General features: G+C 39.7%; 1 protein-coding gene and 1 long non-coding RNA gene across 2 annotated transcripts in view; one reads left to right on the top strand and one right to left on the bottom strand.

Moving 5' to 3' along the window:
* Positions 1-26,413, bottom strand: part of RRAS2 (RAS related 2) — a 98,815-nt gene that overhangs the window by 72,213 nt on the left and 189 nt on the right. The gene's annotated exons all lie outside the window — the stretch shown is intronic.
* On the top strand, positions 612-26,174 carry LOC122730836. The gene is made up of 3 exons (XR_006353551.1): positions 612-834; positions 25,822-25,907; positions 26,133-26,174. It is a non-coding gene; the product is annotated as an uncharacterized LOC122730836 (long non-coding RNA).

Here is a 26,413-nt window from a genome sequence, read left to right as displayed (position 1 = left end):
ATGAATATCATCTCACTTTATTCTCACAAAATGTTATCATTATCCCCTTTTCACAGTTGAGTGAACTAAGGCAACCAAGGTTAAATGACTTGCCCAGGGTCGCACAGCTAGTGAAATGAAAATGACAACAAATGTTGAAAACTATCTCTACATGTGTTATGATTTTAAAAAAGAAAAAGAAATTTTTTAAAAGAAATGAAAATGACAAAAAACAAAAAAAAAAAACAATTGTGGTAAAGTTTTAAAAGGCCAGGGTACGGGCAGCTAGATGGTGCAGTGGATAGAGCACCAGCCCAGGAGTCAGGAGTCAGGAGTTCAAATCCAGCCTCAGACACTTAACACTTACTAGCTGTGTGACCCTGAGCAAGTCACTTAACCCCAATTGCCTTGCTTAAAAAAAAAAAAAAAGGGCCAGGGTAGGGGGGCTATCCCCATAGCTGAAAAGGCTGAGAACCATTAGGTTGGACAATATGGGCTATCTATCTATAGGAGGCCAGAGGGGGTAAAAGAGTTATGAAAAAACAACTTTGAGTTAAACACTGATTTGACCAGAAATAATGGAAAGTTATTTAATCATTTTATTTAATCATTTCTCTTTCAGGATCCATACCCCTACCCCACTGTTCTCAACTCCTACTTGCTATCTACTCCAGACACAACTAAGACTAACAGATGGAAGCCAAAGGAATAATGGTTTCTGCTGAATGGGCAAGGAAGGAATTCCTATAAAATTAAAGCTACTGAAAAATGAAAACAGGCTGATGTAAAAGCTCCCCATCACTGACAGTCTTCAAGCAGAGACTGAATAACAGGAGAGATTCATGCTTCCTTCAGGTAAGGAGTTTAGCCACTCGATGACATTCATTCCAACTGTAATTTTACAATTGCACTATGCTCTGAATTAGGCATGATTTCCTAGACTAATAAAGAGCATCAACTAGTTTCCTTTTTCCAGAGACCATTTGAGAGAGAGATGTTTGAATTTGGAGTATTCTAGCAAGGTAGATAAAATGCTCAATCTCCTACGAACAAAATAAAGAGTTAAGAACCTAATAGTCAAAACCTAAAAACAAGACATATTTTTTAAAAGCCCAGATGTCAAGTATTAGGAACTGACTATAGAAATATAATGAAGGTTTTTATAAGGTGCAGCCTTCTACCTCACTGCTCCTAATGCCGCCCTCTCAAACCCAAATCTAACTGCTCTTCAAGTACTCTTAGACAACTACCACGAGCTAAGTCTTCTCTTCTCCAGGTTAAGCACTGCAAGTACCCACACAAAGATGATGTCCATTTATCTTGGCCAGGTGACCAATTCATCCATGGCAGCTAAATCCTCTGACTAGCCACCTTCTCATCTCGAGCATCAGATGCCTCTTAGCCATCTTTCTGTCCTGTCCTGATACTGAAACTAGAAGCACAGCAAAGTTAAGCAGGCCTGCATTCTCTCTGTCATCAGTTACCGTCGGCCAGTTGGCCATGAGCAGGGAGAGGCCTTTACCTCTCTTTGGGTCCTTCTCTTTTTCTGGTAGCACTTTCTCTGGGCAGTCCTTACTACTCCCAGTCAGTCCCAGAAGTACTGAAACATAGACTCAACCAGTCCCTTTTGTCAGACTTGTTCACTCCTCTTCGGCCAGCTCCCTGTGCTTCCATCTTCTAGGCAGGTTTTCCATGTTTGCTTCTTCCTCTGGACAGCAACCACTTCTTGGGTCTTCAGAATTTCAACGTGGAGAATTTCCCATCCCTCCTACACTGACTTTCTCAATAGAAGTTTAGTTCCTAAGTTCCTCCTAGTATTCCCCTAAACTCTCTGTAATTGTTCTCCCAAAGGTTGGGACACCTGTTAAATGACTCCTGGCTCTCCTCCAAGAGTCTGGCCATTTCTACCTGCCCCAGAGTTCCCTACTGTAAGAATTTCCCCTTCTTAGTTCCTCCACCTTTTGAAAAATGAATCTTTTTGTTTATTTGCTTGTTTCGTTTTTTGGTTTTTTGGTTTGGTTTTTTTTGATGGGGCAATGAGGGTTAGGGTGACTTGCCCAGGGTCACACAGTGTCAAGTATCTGAGGCTGGATTTGAACTCGGGTCCTCCTGAATCCAGGCACGTGCTTTATCCACTGCACCACCTAGCTTCCCCTCGAAGGATGAATCTTTGATTATGACTCTACCAGTACTCTGTTTTAAAACACCTTAAAACTTAAAATAAAAAAAAAAATTCTCCTCTTTCTAGAGGCCATGTCTAGTGGAAAGAACACTTGTCTAAGAGCCAAAAGATCTGAATTCAAATCTCAACTCTAACATTTACTAGACATGTAACCCCTGGCAACTAATCAATGAATGGGTAATCAATCATTACCAAGCATTTATTAAGCCTCTGCTGTGTGCCAGGCACTGTGCTTGAGGTACCAAGAAACAAATGAGTAGCATGTGACGATTAAAATGAGAGACATCGGATCTGAGCAATTTCATCATTTTATCAATGTGGCAGGTGGCTTCTTAATAAAACGAGGTCTGGGGCCATCTCTCTCAGACCAGAGATCCCCACAGTGGTGGGGCACAAAGCTTTTATACCCTTGAAACAGTAGGTGGTCAATGGGGCCAAGAACTGGCCTGCAGAGACATTATCTCCAGCCCTGGGCTATCAATCCAAAGAATGTCCTCCCCTTCAATAGGAGGCCCCATGAGTGACCCCCACCCTGGCATGGAGAAGCCTTTGGCTATCCAGATAAATGGATCGGTCTCTACCCAAGATTCCTTGTGAGCCTGGATTGAGCCTAACCCAGATGGAGAGATCTGATGAAATCTCTCAAGGAGACCTTGCCTTTGATGGGAGGGAAAAGATTAAAAAGGGGGGAGATTTCTGGGTTCCCCGAGATATTAATTATTAATAATTATTTCTCATAATAAGATAATCCCTACTCATATGGAGTTTACATTCTATCAAAGTAGAAAAGGGTACTCATTAAATAGGTAGATCTGTAACTATGTGCAGAATAAATACAAAATAAATACAAACTTCAGGGAAAAACCTTCCTTCTGAAACCCTAGTTGCCAGGCTTCTCTCCCTTCTCAAATCATCTGACCCTTACTTATCTATGTGACTACTCCTCTCTCCTCCCACACACACACACAGGTTCATATATAAAGTTGGTTTTTCATGCAGCCTTTGTACACAGTAGGCACCTAGTACTTAGTGCATAAATGAATTCCAGAAACAGAAAGTACAGAAGAGATATGGGAAGGGTACGTAAAATACGACTAGAGATGAGCCTTGAACCACTAGGAAGACCCATGAAGACCAACAGTAGCCCCTTTGAAAAGAAAGTCTCCAACAACCTCTCAGGGACAGAGGTGATGGGTGAGGAACTAAATTTATGCCTCCAAAGAAAGCACTGAAAGACACAGAGAATCTCAATTCCCTGGCTCCCAAATGAATCTGATCCCATACTTTCTTTGAGAAAGAAAAGGATTCTACTTTTACCCTCTTGTTAGGGAAGTCACAGATCAGTTTACCTTTCTTCCCAACACATTTTCCTCCTAAACAGCCCTTATCTAAATTTCTACCATCGATCGGAACAACGATGTAGCAGGCTCAGAAAGATCTCCCATATTAGTCTAAAAATAGCTTATCCCCAAATATAGGCAAGTCAGACCCAAAAAAAGAGAGTTCCCAGAAAGGAAAAGTCTATGTGTGTGTGCATGTGTGTACATACACATATATGTGTGTGTATATATAGAAAGAATATATAGAATACATTGAAAAAGCCCTTTCTGTACTATGATTCACACTATATAGCATATAACACATATAATGTGATGTATGACATGACATGATATATGATATGATATAGAAGACAACAGAAGCGGGGGCGGGGGTAAGTATGAGCTACAATTGGCTTATTCTCACTTATTACTACAGCACTTATTCTTTCGATTTATAATAACAAAAAACCCTTTCTAAAAATTAAACTTTGAATCACAGCATTTAGAGCTGGAAGACATGTTAAGAGATCCTTTAGTCCAGCCACTCATTTGACAGAAACAGCCCCAGATAAGTAAAGTGATTTGCCCAAGGTCACAGGCAGTAAAGTGCTTAACGTAGCCCAGATTAAAACAGCCTCCAAATAAAGAACTCTTTGGCTCCTCTGAATCTTTGTTTTTATAAACAATCCTCAATAATGGCATCCACTTGTGTGTGTGTGTGTATGTACACAGATACACTCAGAAGGGGAGGGGAAAGACCGTGAGCCTATTTTATAGCTACAACATGGAAGCTAAGGTACTTCAGTACTACTTCGATGATAGATTTATGGACAGGGTGAGTCTAACCCTCTTATTTTACAGGCCCGGGGAAGGAAGATTACCTTGCCCTAAGATCACACAGGCAGTAAGTAGGTGACTCAAGCAGGTTTCAAACCTGACTCCCAGTCCGGTACTCTTGCCATTCTCACCATTTTAAATCTTCCATCATACATCCACTTCTAAACCCCATATTTAAGCATCTGTTCTGTATTCCTACTAAATGATTTGGCACAAGGGGAAAGCTGAAAGTGACATTTCTTCAAACAGGAAGTTCAAAGCAAAATTAATCCTCAATTCCAGTAACTATCCAGATGAAGTCAGATACTGTTCTTGGAGAAAAAGCCCAAACTAATGTAATGTAATTCAAAGGGCAAATCACAACACTGAAAAATGCTTGTCTACTAGGAAACTCTAAGGGAAAACCTTTAACATAAAGTCATTCATCTCTAACTGTAATTGGGAAAATGTACTTTTGTTTGTTTTTCTTCTTTAAGTACACAGAAAGGAAACAGGCTCCCACCCAGAAGGGAAACTCTAATGTAAGAGTCTGAGTTGTTAGTATTACAATGCCTTTAACCCTCCCAGAGAACCTGGTTTTATTTTGTTTGTAATTATAAACTTACATTTCAACTACCCTTCTTTATCAAGTACCACAGTATCTTTAGCTCCGGCTTCTCACAAAGCCTTATTCAAGCTGACATTTACAATAAGGATATCATTACCTTTCTTTGGCACTAATCCTGGTTTCATCAATGGTCATCATTAGCATAGTTACAACAGGAAGGCAAAGTGTTAAATCGGAACTCTTTCTATCATTCACTGAAAGAAAATTTAAAGAAAAACCAACCTATTCAAAACAAAAATTTTGTAAATGTTAATACTCTAGGCCCTACATTTAGCACAGTCATAAATCTGCACTGAAAGTTTGATACAAAACATTAAAAAAAATTCTAGGGAGGAAAGACTTTTTGAAAAATAAAATGATTTCTAATTAAAAGCTTTATAACCTCCATTAACCTGGTATTCCTGACACAGAACCTAAGAACTATGGTAACTCCATTTAAATTAGAGCATGATCCTTTCATAGAGTATTGCCACAAACAAGGCCTGCCAGAATGAACTGAGCAGTCTGCTTTTAGATAAATAAGGCAGGCTCCAATTCCACATTTCTTCCTGATTGCAAAGAAAATTAAGAGTTCTGATCATCTGGCCTCAAAAATGAAGTCCTTAGACACTCTTTTTTATATGCCTCTCAAAATTTAATCATAAAACACATGTTGAGAAGCAATCAATCCTTAAACAACAACAACAACAATAACGCTCTTACCAGCATCTCCCAAACTGGCAGAACCTAGACATTAAGCACGATGTGGATAGGAGCTCCAAAGAAGTTTAATGCTAAGAAGATTTTCCCCTCCAAAATAGTCAATATGAAATCATATATGTATTATAGTACAGTGGGAAAGAATATCAAACAGTCAAGTGGGTTGGGTTCAAATCCTAGCTCTGCCTCATATTAGATAAGAAATAATTAATCAATAAATATTTAATAGGCACCTACTATGTGTTTGCTAGGCACTGTGCTAGATGCTGAGGATAAAAACACAGTCAAAAGATAGTCTCTGCCCTCAATGAGCTTACCATCTAATAGGGGAGATAACATGCAAACAAAGCTAAATTCAGGACAAATAGGGGGGAAAAATAACAGAAGGAAGGCATTAGAATTAAGAAGGGTTGAGGAAGGCTTCTAATAAAAGATGGAATTTTAGTTGGGACTTTATTAAAGGAAGCCAGGGAGGTGGGTAGTCAAAGTGGAGGACAGAGAAGAGCTCCAGTCATAGGGGACAGAGAAAATTGCCTCTATAGCCAAGGGATGGAGTGTATGGCTCATGGAGGTTAGTGTCAAAGAGTATCTGTCAAGAAGTAACAAGTATGATGACTGGAAAGGTAAGAGGGGGCTGGGTTATGAAAGGCTTTGAATGCAGATCCAGGAGACAACAGGGACCACTGGAGTTTATTAGTGTGGACACTGACCTGACCTGTATCTTGGAAAATCACTTCGGTGGCTGAATAGGGGATAGAATGGAGTGGGGAGAGACTTGAGGCAGGCAGACCACTAGCAGGCTATTGCAATCAATAATCCCAGAATAATATGATGAGGGCTTGAATTAGAATGGTGGTACTGTGGGAGGAGAGAAGCGAGAGAGACAGAGACAGAGAAAAGAGTCCCAGGATGACCGAGGCTGCAAGCCTGAGGGAGACTAGGAGGATACTGTTGCCTTCTACAAAAATAAGGAAGCTAAGAAGAGGGAGGATGGATTTATGGGGAAAGATTATGAGTTCAGTTCCAGACATTGAGTTTAAGATTTCTCCTGGACGTTCAGTTCAAGATGTCTGAAAGGCATCTAGAAATGCAAGCCTGGAGGTCAGCAGAGAGTTTAGAGCATCACTAGCTAAGAAATAATGGGCATCAATAATAATTGCTGACATTTATACAGAGCTTTAAGATTTTATAAGAGCAGGGGCGGCTAGGTGGCGCAGTGGATAAAGCACCGGCCCTGGATTCAGGAGTACCTGAGTTCGAATCTGACCTCAGACACTTGACACTTACTGGCTGTGTGATAATGGGCAAGTAACTTAATCCCCCATAGCCCCGCAAAAAAAAAAAAAAAATATATATATATATATATATATATATATATTATAAGAGCATCTACCCTAAGAGGTAGATACAGGTTCTATCATCAGCCCCATTTTACACATGAAGAAACTGCATCGGAGAATTAGGTAAGCACAGGTTGCAAACCCAAGGCTCTCCTGATTCCAAATTCATTTTCTTCTTATTATGCCATACTGCCTCCTCAAGTCACTTAACCTCTCTGGGCTCCACCTATAAGATATGGGGGGGTTGTACCAATTTATCACTAAGGCCCCTACTCTTTCCCAGACTCCCCTTGACCAGCATTTATAGGCTCTAACAATATATTAGAGGTCCCAAAGTGCTCCATGGACAAACTGGCACTTCTTGCATTAAATATAAACTCCTCTGTCTGGGTTTTAAAAGCCCTTCACAACCTGGTTCCAACTTCACTTCCAGCCTTATTAGACATTTTTGCAGATGTTCTCTGTTCATCACAGAAAGTCTCCCATTTCTAGCCTCTATGCCTTTGCACTGGCCAGTTCCTATTCCTAGAATGCCAGCCCTCCTCACTATCTCCTCAAAAAATGGCTAGTTTCTCCCTAGGCTCCCTTCTTCCTGCAAGAAAACTAACTCCCCCATTGCTAGCAACTCCCCTTCTTTCCCTCAGAGCATCTTATAACTATATATGGTCCTGTGCTCTCCCCATTCCCATCCCCCTTCCACTAGACTATGAGTCAATCAAGGGCAAGAACTTTCACTTTTGTTCTTGTAACCTTAGCACCTAGTCTACTGTGTGACAAGAGAAGCACTTAATAAATGTTTGTTATTTAACTGAAATGCTGCTCTTTGGAATAAGAAAGCTTATTCCTTGATACTGGAATGATTTTGTCTTCCCGAGAAGGAAGAGGAATATAACATCACTATTCCACTTGAGAAAAAGTGATAAGATAATTTCCCTAGTGAAAGTAAACACAGTTATCATAAGACCTCTGTGCATTGTCCCCAGTGGACACTGACATTTCATAAGCTTAATAATTTCTTCACACAATTTAATGAACAAATTAGAGAAAACAATTCCTCTTACTGTAGGATGGAAATAGGTGCAGCCTATTCCTGTTTAAATAACTTAAAAGTAGCAGTAGCATGGAAATGTTCTTTTCAGGCATTAGAAGTACACAAACTAGCACTGGGGAAAGCAAAATTTTGAAAAGAAACATCAAATCCTCAAATAATGAAGTAATTAAACTCTATGTAGGAAAATAAAAGTAAGTTCAAAAATCACAGCATAAACAAAATCTATGCTCTGCTGTACAACTTGGGATTTCTGAGGTAGTAGGGGACTTTAAAGATTATTTAGTTCAACTCCCTCCATTTCCAGAAACAGCAATCTAAGAAGTTGGGTAAATTAGGGAGGTATCATAGTCTGGACCAGGAAATCAAGAGAAGCCTGAGCTAACGGTCACACAGATATCAAGTTGTATGACCAGGGTCGGAACCAAATTCAGTAGTCAATCTATTATACCTTTACAGAAGCTTAATAAAAGCCTAGCCCTCAGTTTTTTTAGTTTAAGTCAGAGCTAGAAAAATAAAAATAAGTTCTATTCAATGATTACAAAGTTACATTATTATTTACAAATCTGTTATGTTACTTTAAAAAAAAAAGAATCAATTTTTAATCATCATCGACCAAACTCTACAGAAATCCAATACCACTGCAAAATGGAATTCTACATGTATCTTATAAACTGCTAAAAGGTTAGAAGGCTGAAAGGATAGTTTGATTGTTTTTCAGATCTTATGACAGTTTTATAGTTCTGGGAGTTAAAAAAACAAATCCTAAATATTTAACTATATGAGATCAAGAACAACGGATAGAACCTCATCTATTTTTACCATTCCACTTTTAAGTATGCTGAACTATATGTATTGTACTATCACATATTATCCAATCCTAGATAGCAACTGAAGGAAAAACATTTACTTATGAGTTCTAGACCAGTGGTGTTTTACACACACATGCACATGTGTGCACATGTCATTCAAATGATATGATTTACACAATTAAGTTATTATTTTAATGGATTTATTGTCATATCTGTGATTTTAGTGTATTAGGTCTAAATATGCTATAGGTACTCCTGTAATTTAAAACAGCTATTGGCACAATTGATCAAGTGAAACAGTGTATTCAAAAATCCTCTGAAGCAGTATATATTACCTTTACCATTACTGCTAAGAAAATTAAGGATCAGAAGTGAAGTGACATATTGACAAACACCAAGAAGACAGGATTCAAAGCCAGGTCTTCTGACTAAATCCGGCCCTCTATTATACAATATCTCCCTAAGAAAGAAACCTCAACCCATATTCACAATGAAAAGAAGATGTAAATTGGAATTGACATCAGCTATCTGCTAAGAAGCATATTATGGTAGGAATAACAGACTAGGATCCAAAAAACTTGATAACTGATAACTCATCAAGTATATAATGTATCTATATCTCTATCTATCTATATGTGTGTGTGTGTGTGTAAAAAACCCTGGACAATCATTTCACTTTTAAGATTTTTTACTCATTCCTCCGTTCTTTGCAATCTAACTTTCAACCTCACCACTCAATTTAAAGCACCTTTCTCTGAAGTCATGAATGATCTCTTAATTACCAGATCTTTTCTCAGTCCTAATCATTCCTAACCCATCTACTACACCTGACACTGTTGGTAGACTCCCCTCTCTAGCAAGAAGCCTCTAGGAGTAAATGGATAGAAGTCTGATCTTGCAGTAAGGAAGACCTCAGTTCAAACCCCTCTCAGACACACTCACTAGCTCTGTGACCCAGGGCAAGTCACTTAACCCTGTTTGCCTCAGTTTCCTCATCAGCTGAGGACGTTGCCCCCCTGCCACAAACCAGGCTCCAATATTAAGTTATAAATCTATTTGGTTGTACCAGCCCTATGTTGAGAACAACAGGCTTGACAGGGAGAGCAGGAAACTAGATATCAAGCAATATAATTTTTCCTAAAACATTTCATTTTTAAGCCTAAACTCCCAATACCAGAATAAACCTTTCTCTACACACTTTAGTTCTTCTAATATATGCCTTTTTGTTGCCTCAAACATTTTCCTCCAAGGTCATAGCTTTACTTCTTTCCTCACTTACAGAATGAATTACTTCCATTCCACTTTATCTCTTAACACCACTCTATTATTAACTTTTTAAGTTGATGCTAGTCATCCATTCAGGACCTTCTGTTAAAACCATGACTCTCCTTATTTGTCAAAACTATTAGGAAAACCGGTCATGTGTTTGGCAGAAATGTTTAGGTCAGCACGTATTATTATTATTATTATTATTATTATTATCATCATCATCATCATCATCATCATCATCAATAAAATAATAATTTATTTCTACATTAAGTTCTGATTGGATACTCAACCTAGATATAAAAATAACATTAAAAAACATAATGCCCACACAGTGAGGTGATATTAGGAGAAAGGAAGGAGGCACTTTCACAAAATAGCTAGAAGAATTCTTAACTAAAGGATTGAAGTGTTCCTACAAAGTAAAATAAACAAATTGAATTACTTAAAATTAAAAAGCATTTGCACAAACAAAAACATGAGAAACTAGGATGGGGAAAATATTTTAATCAAATAACCAATAATAAAATCTGCTATGGAGAACTGATACAAAAATATGAGACAGAGAATTTACTAATAACTAAATGGTCAAAAGATATGAACAAATGGCCTTCAGAATTAGAAAATGCAATTAAGAAAAAATTACAGGAAATCAGTAATATGAGAAATGAAAATTATAACAATATTGGCTTCACCTCACATTAAAATTGGCAAATACGATAGGAAAAAAACCAGTAATGTTGAGTGAGCTATGGGAAGACAAGAATACAATAGGGGGTGAAAGTCTGGAATGGTCCAACCATTCCAACAATTTGCAATTTCTCACTAAATTATTCAAATCCTTTGACCTAGTCTTCCATCTACTTAGTACCAGGCATATAATAAAATAAGGTCAAAGACCAGTGGAGGAGAAAGTCCCCTGTTACTAGTAGTACTTTTTGTGGTAGAAACAACAAAGTTGAACAATTCAAAGAAATAGGGAAAGACTTATATGAACTTATGCAGAATGGAAAAAAAAAGAATCAAGGTATATATTTTCATGGGAAGAAAATACTAAAAGAAATAAAAATTCAGGTAAGATAAGTAACCGATATTGATTGTAGAAGGCCAATGAAATCTGCTTGGGTTTTTTTAATCTCAGTAGAAGGTTGAGGGGTTATGAGTATGGAAGAGCATGTCAATAGCATGTCCGTTTCATTTGCTTAAAATGTTTGTTACAAAAAAGGAGTGGGTAGGAAGACAGAAGTATTTGGTAAATGCTATTTTTTTTAAAGCCAAAAAGCATCAATAAAATTTTTTAAAACAACTTTAAAAAAAAAAAAGGAGTGGCTTAGGCACCATCTTCTGCATGAAATGTTTCCTGATACCCCAAACGCTAATTCCCTCCTTCCCAAACTATCTTGTATTTAATTACTTTGTGTGTGTGTATGTATACATAGTTATTGACTCTAAATTTATTCTCTATCTAGAGATTTTTCTATGTACTTGTGTCCTCTATTAGCCTATTAATTTCATTGTGAGTAGAAATAATTTCATTCTTTGTACTTATATCCCCAGGACCTAGCTTACACAGTAAGCACTTAATACTTGTTAATTGTAGGTAAAGTGCTTTAAGACCATAAATGTCAAATTTAATTTCTTACTAATCACAAAAGTCTTCATCATACTTAGAAGTATCTTTTTGCCATGCTCTCTAGTGGCTACTTCCTTCACACAACACAATTTCAACTTTAATTCAAAGCAAAACAATGGTAAAACCATAAGAAAGATGTAAGCCTGATTATATACTACAGCATTCTCAAACTAATTTAGCCAGAGAAAACTTTCAGCCTTGCAAAATATTGCTAAAACCTGTAAATACAGATGGGATAGTGAAAGGAGATGGGGTGTGAAGTAGTACCAAAGATAACTAGGCTACCCCGCTACAAGCTAGGGTTGAGGAAAGGTTAGAGTAAAACTGAACCTTTCATATGCCTAAAAGCTGTGCTATACCTAAAAAGTCTTCTGATCCAAACAATTTCATACGTAATATTTTAAGAGAGGAAGCTACTGCCACCATCAAAAATCTCACCCAACCCCTACTACCCAACACACAAAACCAGAACTCAAAAGGCTGGCCTATATTCAGCCTCAGAAAGCCAATGCAAGTTGGCAATTGGGAGGCACAGAAGTGAAGAAAGGTCATTAAATTAATTGGTGTGTTCCATTTCTTTGAGTAATAAAGTATAGAATGTTACCAAGGGTTCAGTAAAAAGGGAATGTGGAGTATTTTGTGACAGGCCAGTGCATGACAGCTGGAGAAAAGCTGTTGGAACAACAGCTGTGCGGCATGTACTGCTCATTTCAAACCACAAACTCAAGTCGCCCATGTCATACTTCTTTATTAACTGATTTGACCAGCACTCCTTTCTGAAACTATGTGCCTGCTTACAACAGAAACATGAAGCAAAGTCTAGCATGCCATATTGTGGGGAAGAGAGGATAGAAATCCCTACTTCAACATCTCTAAAGGCCTGCAAAATGAAGTTAGAGACAGTGCTTCACAACTGAAGACTATAAATGAGATTTCCTACAACAAAGTAGCAGCAGCAACAGCTCTGAGAAGTGTGAGCACAGCTGTTTAAAAACACCACACTTATGAGGGAAGGAGGACAACCAACCAAGACTCCATGTGAATTACTACATTCAACCTACCCTCCCCACCCCCAACTTTCAACAAAATCAAAAGTGGGTTTGTGAGCTTAACAAGAGATAGAATAACCAACCATTCTACTTATAAAAGTCACCTGTTTATAAAACAGCTTGAGCAGTGTTAGCCTTGTCACCCTGTGCATCTAGTCTGTTTAAAATGGATAACATATATGGTGTCCCCCAAAGAAGGAATCCCTCGCAATGGGCTAGTCTATAATCTCTGAGATTCCCTAAACTCACATACTCTTTCTACTTCCATTTCTCATTCTAAGTCCTCTCATGTCAGAGCCAGATGGTCACACCAATGGTGAGGGAAGGTGGAGGGTGAAGGATTTTTTTTAAGGCAAAAATGTCCCACTTCAAAGATGCCATCTATCTCTTTGAGCTCTGTCTTTATGGAAGCCAGAGTAGAAAAGTTATCTTCTATATGCACTCTTCTATAGCTTTTGTTACCACTAAATGTAGTGCTTAACACAATGCTAGGCACATAGTAGGTGCTTAATGTTTATTGATTGATTAATTTTTTTAAAAATCACAAACCCTCATTTTGTAGTGCTGGCTTGAATGTTTTCTATTCCGTTCCTTTCACTTCACAAATTGCTCTATGTTGTAATCTAATCAGAAATAAGATAGTAGGAGAAAACTCACCAGAAAATGCACAAATTCATAAATCTTTTAAGACCATATTCTCAAACTGTTCAAAATCTCCCAAGTCAGAACTTCGAAAGACAAACTAAATGAAGATTATATTCTTTAAGACACTTCCATGTTCTAGATCAAACTGCTAAAGTGTTAAACTTCAAGTAAATCTATGATAGATTAAACAGATCACTGCTGATACTAATTTGCAGTTTGTAACTTCTCAGTATTATAAAGATTCTTAAAAAGAAATCATGGCCTTAACCTCTCAGTAACTGTTGCTGACCCAGAAGCGACACTTGATTTACCTTTCTTCCTCCTAAGACCTCTTTTCAATCATTTCTTTATGTCCTGTAAAGCACCAAATTCTATCATTAATAAAAAGTATACAATGTATTTAGTGCCAGAATCTAAATAAATTCCCTGAGATGAACAAAGAAAGTCAGTCTATAAATACGTATTAAGGACCTACTATGTGTCAGGCACTGTGCTACACACTGGGGATTCAAAATGAGGCAGAAGGCAGTCCCTGTCCTCAAGGAGCTCACAGCCTAATGGGACAAACAACAAGCAAACAAATTATATATAGGGCAGCAGGGCTTTATAAACTCTTCCCCCTCACAGTCCCCTTTTGCCCAGGCCCAGGTATATAGGTCTATAAAATAGGTACACTTAACCTTTTTCTGTTTCCAAATTTTTCCCAACCCCCACATTCAGTTATTCGACACCATATAAAGTTGCAACCCACAGTTTAAGAAGCTTTGCAGTACAGGATAAATAAGAAATGATTAAAAGGGGGCAGGCACTAGAATTAAGAAGGTTTGGGAAAGGCTTCCTATAGAAAATGGCATTTTAGTTGTGGTTTGAAGAAAGCCAGAGATGCCAAGAGGTAGAGATGAATAGGGAGAGCAATCCAGGCATGGTGGACAGCTTGTGAAAACACCTGGAGCCAAGAAACAGAATGTCCTGTTAGTGGAAAAAGATCCAAGAGTGCTTAGCTGGGAATCAGGTATAAGACTGCAGAGGTAGGTAAAGCTAAGTGGGGTGAATCCATTCACAAAGAGTATCTCAATATGGCAAGTTGGGGAAATACACGACAGAAAAAAGAATTTAGAACTGGAAGGAGCTTTAAAGATCATCTGATCCAAATCTCTTGACAAGATTAAATGATTCAAACTCAGGTTCTCTGAATCCAAATCCACTACACTACTGTAGGAATCCATTTTGGTTCTAGATTTTAGGACTTAAGGAGTTAATCTAAGTTTCTGAGAAGTCCTTAGTTTTTTGGTAAAGACACAAAAAGTTACTTAGGATCAAAAGAGAATACTGGAAGAGGAAGAGATTTTCCCCAAATCACACGGCTTAATGTCTAGTGCACAAGAAGCCAGCAAGCCCCTATACTGTGCTGCGGCTTCTTCCAGAGTCAAGCTCCTTCGATCTAGGGGCTACAAGCAATACAGGAAGGGTGGGGAATCCTCTATTGTCGTGGGTCTTCTGTGGGCCATTGTTGCCAACCGAGAAAGTATAACATTAAACTTTAATTGATGCCCCAAACTCATCATCAGAGGTCAAGACATTTCAAATTCAAGGCTGAGAATGCAGGTTAGAGCCACAGCAAATTTGGAACCCTAATCTGCATCATCTGGAAAAGAGGCAACATGATAGAGCTAGCCTAAAGCCTCAACTCCAGCAATTGCGAGCCAAGGGACCTGGGAAAGGGAATTAACCTCTCTGAGCTTCACCTGCCAAATGGAGCAAAGATACCAAGCTAGGCATCGTGCAGTCCCCTCATGAAATGACAGCGGTGAAGTGACTGGCTGACACATGCGTTACTGCCTCATAGCACTGTCACAAGGAAAACAAGTAGTCATCTGTACCCTTTAAAGCATGATCCAGAAAAGTGAGGTGGAAGCCCAGAAGACCTTCAGGAGGGCCTGGGGAATAAGCTCCTTGTTTTACACAAGGAATTAGAAGTCATTGAGATTGGGAAAGACTCTCAAAAAGCATCTAATCAAAACCAGAACTAAACAGGCCTATGATATCCCACAACAAGGGGGCATCTAGCCTCTCAAACAGCCAACTAAGACCACTGCAGTCCATTCTATTTTGAAGTGGTCCTCATTGTTAGTTATATTAAGCCTAAATTTGCTTTTCAGTAATGTCAACCAACTGTTCCTAGTCCTATCCTCTAACATTAAACAATACAAGCCTATACCCTCCTCTTCCTGACAACCCTTTAAATGCATGAACACTATCATCATCCCCCTCAATCTTCAAGCGGATCATCATCCCCCTCAATCTTCAAGCGGATCATCACCAGTTTTTTCAGACTCCTTATAGAAGAAGGGTGTTCAATCCTCTCACCAGGGAGTTTTAATCAGTTCTCCAGGAGGACCAGGGTGGCTTTCACCTAAGCTGGAGACACCTGCGCTCCAGCTGACAAGACTAAAGAGGCTTCACCTCCCAGCAGTCTAACTGATGTGAGGTCAGAATTGGACAAGCCTCTAGAGAAAAAATACAAGGGACAAAGTCTACCAATGCATTCATTCCACAGCAGACACTGACAGACTTCACAGACCCATATATAACTGACTGAAACTAAACAAACATGTCTTTGATAATCTTTTATTTTCAACAAGGTCAGAAACACTTGAACAAAGGAAGTACAAACTTTCTAGTTTTTATTAGGGTACTTTTTCACATCTGAAGCTTTATGCTAAGATAGCATAATTGGTTGTTAAAAATCACAAAATTGTTTTTAAAAATTATAAGACTCGGGGGCAGCTAGATGGCACAGTGGATAAAGCACCGGCCCTGGATTCAGGAGGACCTGGGTTCAAATGCAGCTTCAGACACTTGACACTTACTAGCTGTATGACCCTGGGCAAGTCACTTAACCCTCACTGCCCTGTGAAAGAAAGAAAGAAAGAAAGAAAGAAAGAAAGAAAGAAAGAAAGAAAGAAAGAAAGAAAGAAAGAAAGAAAGAAAGAAAGAAAGAAAGAAAGAAAGAAAGAAAGAAAGAAAGAAAGAAAGAAAGAAAGAAAGAAAGAAAGAAAGAAAGAAAGAAAGAAAGAAAGAAAGAAAGAAAGAAAGAAAGAAAGAAAAATATAGGGCTGTTGCTTTGAGTTTTGTTTGATTATTTGTTTTTAAAAGCTTGGGTTTCCCTATCTCACCCAGGTTAGCAGTGCACAGGCTGCTCACTGGTGATTGGTTGTGGAATTTTGACCTGCTTTGTTTTTCTGACTTGGGCCAGTTTATCCCTCCTTGGGCAACTTGGCTGTCCCCTGCTCTAAGGCAGATCATCATGCTGACACTAATAGTGTGACCACTCTACCCAAATACTCACTACAAATAAGAACTTTCCAACTCAAGAGAACCAGCCCAACTAGCTAGCTGGGACTCCAGATATTTGTGCATCATCAGATCCAGATTTGGGGTTTCATTTTAATTCTCTTTTACAGAAAGAAGCACTAATTTTTTTTTCATGAACCTTTAGCTAAAAAAACAAAGTATATAAAATTAAAATTGGCCTTTTCAAACCTTTCAAAGGACTGAAAAAAGTCTAGTAAGCTGGAAAATTTTGTATCTATTTATTCTACATTTACCAACATCTTTCCCTCCCTAATAATCAATGCAACAAAATAGATCAATTTGATTACATTAAAGTAAAAAGGTTTTGCACAAAAAAAACAAAACAGAATGCAACGAAGATTAGAAGGAAAGAGCTGGGAAACAAACAGTTTTTACAACCAGTTTCTGATAGAGGCCTCATTTCTCAAATATATAGAGAACTGAGTCAAATTTATAAGAATACAAGTCATTCCCCAATTGATAAATGGTCAAAGGATATGAACAAGCAGTTTTCAGATGAAGAAATTAAAGCTATCTAGTCATATGAAAAAATGTTCTAAATCACTACTTATTAGAGAAATGCAAATTAAAACAACTCTGAGGTACCATCTCACATCTATCAGATTAGCTAATATGATAGAAAAAAAAAGATAAATGTTGGAAAAGATGTGGAGAAAATGGGCCACTAATGCATGGTTAGCAGAGTTGTGAATTGATCCAACCATTCTGGAGCACAATTTGGAATTATGCCCAAAGGGCAATCAAACTGTGCTTACCCTTTAATCCAGCAATACCACTACTAGGACTGTATCCCAAAGAGACCATAAAAAAGGGAAAAGGACCTACATGTATAAAAATTAATTATAGCAGCTCTTTTTTGTGGCGGCAAAGAATTGGAAATTAAGGGAATGCCCATCAATTGGGGAATGTCTCAACAAGTTATGGCATATGAATGTCATGGGATAATACTGTGCTATAAGAAATGATAAACAGGTGTATTTCAGAAAACCCTTGAAAGACTTATATGAACTGATGCTGAGTGAAGTGGTAGAACCAGGAGAACATGTACTGTGTACAATGGTGCACAGTAACAGCAACATTGTGTGATGATCAACTATGATTTACTTAACTCATCTCAGCAATACAGTGATCCAAGATAATTCCATAAGACTCATGATGGAAAATGCTATCCACATCTAGAGAAAAAACTATAGAGTCTAAAAGCAGACTGAAGCATAGTATTTTCATCATTTTGTTTTTTGTGGTTTTTCCCTTTTGTTCTGTTTCTTCTTTCACAACATGACTAATGTGGAAATATGTTTATATGATTGCACATGTACAACTTATCAGATTACTTACTGTCTTAGGGAGGGGGGTGAGAGGAAAGGAGGGGGGGAGAAAAAATGAAACTCAAAATCATAAAAAAAGGAATGATAGAAACTATCTTTCCATGTAATTGGGAAAAAATAAAGTACTGTTTTAAAAAAATCAATGGAACAAATATTTCACTGTCTACTTTGTGCCAAGCTAGTACTCAGCATAGGAAATACAAAGAAAGGAGACAGTCCTTGACTTTAAGGACCTGTATCACCTAATTTTCAGGGGTTAAAGACTCAAAGAGAATCCAGGAAGGCTGCATGGACAAGGTGGAACCTGAGCTAGGGCTTGAATGAAGATTTCCAACCCGCTGCCCATGCCCACCCTGGCACTGGAATGCAGATATGAAATACCAGCCTACAGAGTAAGCAGCAGCCCCTCTACAAAGAGGTCCCTTAGAAAGGGGCCTAGAGACTTACAGGCCAGGCAGGCTGAGAATGAACAAATGGTACCACCTGGGACCTCCTGAAGTTTGGGACATTGCAGCCTGGAAGCAGTGCTCCACTTTAAGAAGGAGTTACAAGTCAAGAAATAGGCAGGCAAAATGAGCAGGCAGAAAAAGCAATGGACCATCAAAAGCTTCTTTGATGACAAGGTAGATCAAAATTCACCCTCAGAAGAAGATAACAAAGCCAAAGCTTCCAAGAAAAATATAAATTGGTCTCGGGCCATGGAAGCTCTCAAAAGGGACTCTGAGAATAAAGAAAGAGAGGTAGAGGGAAAAATGTAAAGAGAAATGAGAGTGATGCAGGAGAGTCATGAAAAAAAGTCAACAGTCTGAAAAGTCAAATTGGCCAAATGGAAAAGGAGATACAAAAACTCTCTGAAGAAAATCATTGCTTAAGAATCAGGATAGAGCAAATAGAAGCTAATGACTTTATGAGAAATCAAGACACAATAAAGCAAATCCAAATGAATTTTAAAAGGGGGGCAATATGAAATATCTCCTTAAAAAAAGGCCTAGAAACAATGAGGAAAGTGATGATGGCAGTTAAACTAGATACAGAGCCTACAATTCCTTGGACAAGAGAAGGACAGGTACACAGAAAGGCAGTTATTTTTTTCAACATGCTAAACAGTTTTGCTGACTTTTTTCCTCTTCTTCCTATTTTTTCTATAAATGCTTTGTTTAAAAGATGACTCTCCAGACTAAGAAGGAATACAAGAAGAAAACTAGGCTATGTGAAAACAAAAAAAAAATTATCAATAATAATCTATTTTTTAAACTAAAAGTCCTGGCTTTCTCTAGGACCAAGCATCTTGATCTTCTAAGCCCTGGCTCATTTTAGAAACCTGGCAAAAGTGCTTCAGAGATCTCTCGCATTTGAAAGAATTCCTGATGCTTCATCCTGACACTTTCCCCAGAGCTGCTCCCTGAAGGTCTAAGTACTTAGTTAAAGTTCTGATTTCCTCCTCCAGTACAGGATAATCCTAAAAGAGGCTACAAGGACAATGCTAAGTCAAACGTACAAAAATCCACAAATGCAATTTTCCTAAAAGGTAAATGCAATCCACTAAATCAAAAATAGCAAGGAACTCACAGCTTAAAGGGTATGTGCAGCCCAGTCCATACCTGAACAAGACTCTCTTCTACAACACTAACAGATGGAAAATCAGCGGCACTCACCCTGGTTTAATGATTGTCTTCTGGGACAAAGAAGCACACTCTGACATGCTACACAGAAGTGGAATTTAAACACTAAGATCATTACAGAGATAGCCAAGCCCCATTGGGGGAAGGATAAGGAGTTGCTTCTTTCAGAATCCCAAATAAACTGCAAAAGAGAGAATTTGTAAATCTTAGTTTCTGTCAAAGAAGGTTTAAAACACATTCTTCTTTGCTTGTATGATCAAAAGATTGCCAAGGAAATTAAACTCAAATTCAATGATAAGCTAACATTTCTACACAGCTCACAGATTTGTGAGCTCTTTACAAATATTTTCTCAGGGCAGCTAAGTGGCACAGTGGATAGAGCACCGGCCCTGGATTCAGAAGGACCCAAGTTCAAATCTGACCTCAGACACTTATTAGCTGTGTGACCCTGGGCAAGTCACTTAACCCCAATTGCCTCACTCCCCCCAAAAAAATTTCTCATTCAATGTTCACAACAAACAACCCTGCTAGGTAGATGCTATTATTATTCACATTTTATAGATGAGGAGAGTAAAGCTGAGAAGCATGTGACTTCCCCAGGGTAACACAGCTGAGGGGCTGAAGCAGGATTAGAACTCAGGTCTTCATGACTCCAAGTCCAGCACCCTATTCCCTTGGCCACTCCAATACTTCATATAATGTCACTTAAGCACATGATCACTAACCTAAGGTAGTCAATTGATAAGGCCCTAGAGAAGAGTGAAATGATATTATCTTTGGGTAGGCCCTGCAGATTACCCTCACTTTACAGCAAATAAAACTGAGGTCCAAGAAGTTTAAATGATTTGTCCAAGATAACAAAGCTACTAAGACTAAGCATCAGGACCTGAATTCAGATTTTATGTCTCCAAGATCAGTCAGTTCTCTTTTCTCCCCCATTCCCTAATTAATGATGTCCTCTTTTCATTATGCCATGGGATACTAAAGGACCAAGTCGGGGGGGGAAAAAAAAAACCTGAATTAAAACATTATCCTAGTAAACAGCATATCAGCATGGGACATTCTGATGCTAGTTTAAAAAAAAAAGAGCTACTAAATATTCTTTTCTGACTCTCATTAGGTCAAGAAAAGTTTGGGCTGGAATTTCCTTCTGCTTCCATTCTGACAAATACAACCACTCTCAAAAATGTTCCTCCAGCCACTGGAATTTGTATCTGGGAATTACCAGCAGGAACATTTCAACTAACTTGAGTTACTACAAAGAGGATTGTTGCCACCTTGGAGAATGAGGAAGGAGGATGACAGGGAAGGAAGGAGTGTTGCCTTTAAAACCACAAACAATTCATTTGGAAATTAGTTTGAAAAAGTTTTTTAAATCCTGAGATGGATTAAACAGCTCTATAGTATTTCAAATTCACAGGTGAAAGTAACGATGTTATTTAAAAAGTCCTAGATTACAGAGGGAAAGATTTAAACAGAGTAATGAGATTGCAATTCAGTACTCCAGCCTACTAAACTACCGGGGACTCTAACAGCACCTTAAAGTCTGTAAAACTTCTCTCAACAACTCTGAGAGGAAAGGTGTCCAAGAATTAGCCCTCCTCACAAATTAGGAAACCAAGGTTCAGAGAAGTCAGGTGACTTGCCCGCAGTCACCTCAGGTTTTAGTTCCACATCCAGCACTCCTTCCACTAGCCCATGCTGTCGGCATACCTAAAAATTTGTGTAACTATTTACAGCTGACTGACTGGGAAGATGTCCCCATGAGAAAAAAGTACACAAGTGTCAGCTAACAAAAGATCTCAAGAAGGCAACTTTTCTACATCAAGTCATGGTACGCTGGAAAAAGCACTGGTCCTGGGAACCAAGGGTGCAGGTTCAAACCCTGCCACTGCTGTTTACAGCGTATGACCCTGGGCAAGTCATTTAATCTTCAGGTCCTTTTTCCTCACTTGTAAATGAGGTCTTAGCTCTGCACCTGAGACTACGAGCCTAAATTCTAAAGTCCACATCAGACCATAGCGATCCCCTACTGGAGAAGCTTTGGTAGCTCCTTATCCTCTCAAGATAAAAGCACAAACTCCCCAGGCATTTAAAGCTCCTCAGCTTCTGTGCCCAAATGAGCTTTCCAGCCTTATTTCACTTCCTCACCCCCCCACCACCACCACAGTGTTCCATCTCCGCCCCCCCCCTTCGCCTTGGCACCCGTTATTCCCTATGCCAGTAATGATGATTCCCCTTTCACCCTTCTACATGCCTCCATCCCTTCCAGTCTTCTCTGGCAGATTGCCTTCACCAACTCTTTCCACTCTCTCTAATCTCCCATCTTTCCCCATGTGATACTGGCTCTTCCTATGTCTCCTCCATCCTTAAAAAAAAAAAAAAATCACCCATGACCTTGGGACCACCAATAACCTAGGACTCCACTTCCACTACTCTTCTTACTCTTTTCTAAGCCTCTCTGTAAGGAGCCTTCTGACTTCATCATTCAAAGGAAACTGTTCTCTGTGAAGTTATTAATAACTGCAACCTCTGACACTGTAGATCGCCATCTCCTCCTGAATCCTCTTTCCTCTCTAGGTCTTCATGATATTGTCCTGTCCCAGTTCTCCTCCTCCTTGTCTGACTACTCCTCTGACTCATTTGCTGGATCTTCACTCCCAGGTCCATCCAGTAACCCTGGGTGCTACCTAAAGATCTGTCCTGGGTCCTCTCTTTGCCCCTAGATGCTCTCTCATGTGGTGATTTCGCCAGCTCACAGGTCAATTATCATACCTCTGCTGATTATTCCAAGATCTAAATATCCAGCCCTATTCTTTCTCCTGTTCCACATCATCAGCCATCCCTTCTGCCGACAAATGATGTGTAAGTCATCTCAAATCCAACATATTCATTATAAGAACTCATTATCTTTCCCCCCAAAACCTTCCTCTTCCCAACTTTCCTATTACTGTAGCAGGCATGGGCATGCTCTCCTTCCTCACCTTCATCCCCTCCCTTCCTCGGTTCCTTAGAGATTCTCAAATTCTGCAGGTCACACACTCATTCATTCATACATATATACATACATACATACATAAGTAAATAAATGTGTCATAAAGGGGACTTGACCCAGGCCTGCCAGGTTCTCTAGGCATTAAGCTATACTTATTTATATGGTGACTAAAAATTATGCTCCAGACATTTTAACTAAACATGTTATCTTTCTTCAAATGGACTGCAAATTTCCAAGGAAGGATCACGTGTCTTGACCTCCTTTGTATCAACGGTGCACTGAGCTCAATGCTCTCTATAAACTAGGCTTACAAAGTGACGTTTATTACAAGATTTCCAAAAAGGCAGTTGTACTTTAAATAACAGCTCCCATTTAGAGAGCTTTTACTTTTACAAGATGCTTTTCTCACACCATACTATATAAAGTAGGTAGTGCAAATATGGTCATCCCCATTTTACAAGGAAACTGAAATTCAAAAAGGTAAATTTCCTTGCCGTAGATCACAGGGCTGTCAAGTATCCAGAGCCTTTCTCCCACGAGTTTCTCCTGCTATTCTGCACCCAGAGAATTTCTAATCACGACACTCATTTGGGATTCAAACAGTCGGATGCCAAAGTTTTTAAACGCTTGTGGTTTTGAGTAAAACAATTTATCAATAGTGGAGCCAGGAAAAGAATCCATAATTCCTACCTCACACCTCCCCCTTTGTTCTAACCATGAGACCAAACTCCCCAGAGAAAAGCCAGCTACAAACTGCTTTGTTATCAGTTCCCTAATGTTACCCTAAGCCCTTGAGAAATAGCTACATGACAGCATCTTAGTAAGTTCTACAACCTAAACCAAATAGCTCACTCTACTCTTACTTTTCAAATATTTTTAATAGATAGTGGGCATCCAGAAAGAATAAGTCAGTGCTGGGATAACACAGGCATTTCTTTTTCTTGTCTCACTATTTGCAATAATTTTTAGCAGCCCGAGTCTCAATTATTGATGTTATTAAATAATGACATTACTAAAAGGCAGTCTGACCATGTCACTCACAACTCAAACTGTTCAATGGCTCCTAACTGCTTGAAAACTAAATTTTTTTTCTAGTGTTGTTTCATAGTACTCTCCTTGACATACTTGCCATCTCAGGCTTACTTTACTGCAAACTATTCCCCACACATAGCATTCCACCTCTAAGCCCTTGTCCAAATGATCAGAAGTGTCTAGAATAAAGCTTCAGTCTCGATGTGGGGGGGGGGGGGGTCGAGAAAAAATTTGGCAACAGTAAAAGGTTATGTATACCTACTTTGTATACCTATATACACCGGGTTGAGTAAAAATTTCTAGGGCAAAAAGGGGTCGAGAGTGAAAAAAAGTTTAAGAAGCCCTGGTCTAGAATATATTACCTCCATCCCTCAAAACATCACTCGTTGCCATCTCCCACACCGGAGATTTCGAGATCCCTGAGGTGGTTCGTGCTTGCTCCATCCAAGAATTACTTTGCATTACACTCTGCAAATACACCATTTGCTTGGTTGTTTAATAATCTCTGTCCCACAGCACTAGCCCAGGTACTTAGGAGGTACTTGAAGAATGTCTGTTAAACTGAAGTAACGCTTTTCCGTTGTTTAGTCCCTCCCCACACTATTGCAAAGGTTATTAGTCACAGCATCAACATGACAGGGGATTAGATCAACTTCCACATGTTACTGATATCTGTAGTTGTTAATACCCAGTAAGTAAAAATGGAAGGCTGTTTAAGTATCCTATTTAAAACAATGGTCTGGAAAGATGTGAAATCCAATGCTGACCAAAGCATTCGATCATACTCATTACAACATTTTTCAGGCTATGCCAACGAAACCAAACAGTGCCTATGGATCAGTGCCTACACTAAATGGCCACCTAACTTAACTCAAAGACTGTTAGTACCCTGTTACTGAGTTTTTGGATTGAAGAAATCATGAATTTAAAAGATCTGATTCCTGTTACTAGCAGCAAAAATTTTAAGAAATTACTTTTTTTTTTAAACAAATTCTAAAAAACGTTCTCTGTATCTGGAATAAATTCCTTCCATGGTTCCACCTATGGAAAACCTGTCTAGGTGGCCTAGTTCAGGCCACCTCTTCCATGAGGCCTTCCCTGATCTTCCCAGTACCCTCCCCCACCTTCAGCGGGCTCACAATTTGACCTTTCACATACTTTCCTCATTCCAACTCATATTTATTTGTGTAGCCTCAACTCTCTACTAAACTCTCAGGTTTTCTAGGGTAGGAGGGAATTCCATTTTCTAGCTTTCTATTATCTACATCTTAGTACTTTAAGGACTTAAAAACTATCTGTTGAACTTCTCAAACAAGTATTCCCCTTCTGATTTTCTTCCTCACCCAGATGCAAGCCCACAGCCTAAGGGTGGCTGGACCCACAAAGAACAGTGTCTTGCACATAGGAGGCACTAAAAAAATGTGGTTGAACTGACCAGAAAATATTTTAGGGTGGGAAGGTGGAGTTGATGCACAAGTCCGATAAAGCTAAAACAAAGGAAGGCTGCTCAAATAGAATGAGCCCTGGATTTGGAGTGGGAAGCCAGATTTCTTTCAGTCCCTGCGCCCTCTCTTATTACCTGTGGGGTCTTGTTGGACAAGTCATTTAATGGAGCCTCGGCTTTCAAACTATTGCTGAGGTCCCTCCGAACTTTCCAAAATGTCACAGCACAAACGTGGTACAACATAAAGAACTCCAGACTTGGAGTCAGCAGAGGCCTGGGTTTCAACTCAGCCTGCTGTACTCACTAAGAGCTGGGTGAGCCTGGGGAAGTCACCTAAATGTCTCCGAGTCTCGGTTGGCTCATCTGTCTGGATAATGCTTACTGTAACTATTTGGGAAGAGAAGTATGCGTACTATCATGAGACTAGGCGTCTCTCATTCAAAGGGCCACCACGGCAGAAGCAATTCGGAGGAATGAAAGGGCCCCACTGGCTGTATTTTAATTTCTCCACAGGCACCATTTTTCCGTATCTTTATAATCCCACCCCAACGAGGGACGGTTTTAACACGTGCATAAAGTGCACAAAACAATTTCATCTCTTTGTCTTAGCCCGAGTTAAACACACGGAGACGTCCTTTAAACCAGCAGGAGGCATCCCAAAGGTTGGACCCCCGCGAGCACGACCTCAAATTGACGTAAGTGTTAGGAGGCCACACCACGCCGCCCTGGGGGCTCCCCAAATCATCACACAGATGGGGGAGGGGGAGAAGCAGACATTCCAAAGCTCTGAACCTACCAAGTCCCGAGGTGGGGGGGGGGGCCCGCGAAGAGAAGCCCCCGGCCCTCTCCCCGCGGGCTGGCCCCAACTCAGGAGATAAAGTGGATTAAAATCTTCTCCGCCCTTCCCTTCCACATTCCAGAGGAGCCTGGCTCCCCCGGCACCGACGGTACGGAAAGCGGAGGATCAAGCGGTAACCAGCCAGGGAGGGGATGGGGATGGGAGGCCGGCACCGACAACTTTCCGGGCCCGGCCTCTTCGGGCACGGGGCAGCCTCAGTGCCCCCTCCCCCTGGGCAGCCTCAGCCCCCTCCCCGCTCCCCCCCCCCCGGAGCCTCTGCCCCATCCTCACCCCGCAATCTCAGTCCCCGCCCCGCCCCACGGGGCAATCTCAGCGCCCTCCCCTCCACGGGGCAGCCTCCGC

This window comes from Dromiciops gliroides, chromosome 6, assembly GCF_019393635.1.
Source record: "Dromiciops gliroides isolate mDroGli1 chromosome 6, mDroGli1.pri, whole genome shotgun sequence".
NCBI lineage: Eukaryota > Metazoa > Chordata > Mammalia > Microbiotheria > Microbiotheriidae > Dromiciops > Dromiciops gliroides.
This window is presented reverse-complemented; position numbering and strand designations above follow the sequence as displayed.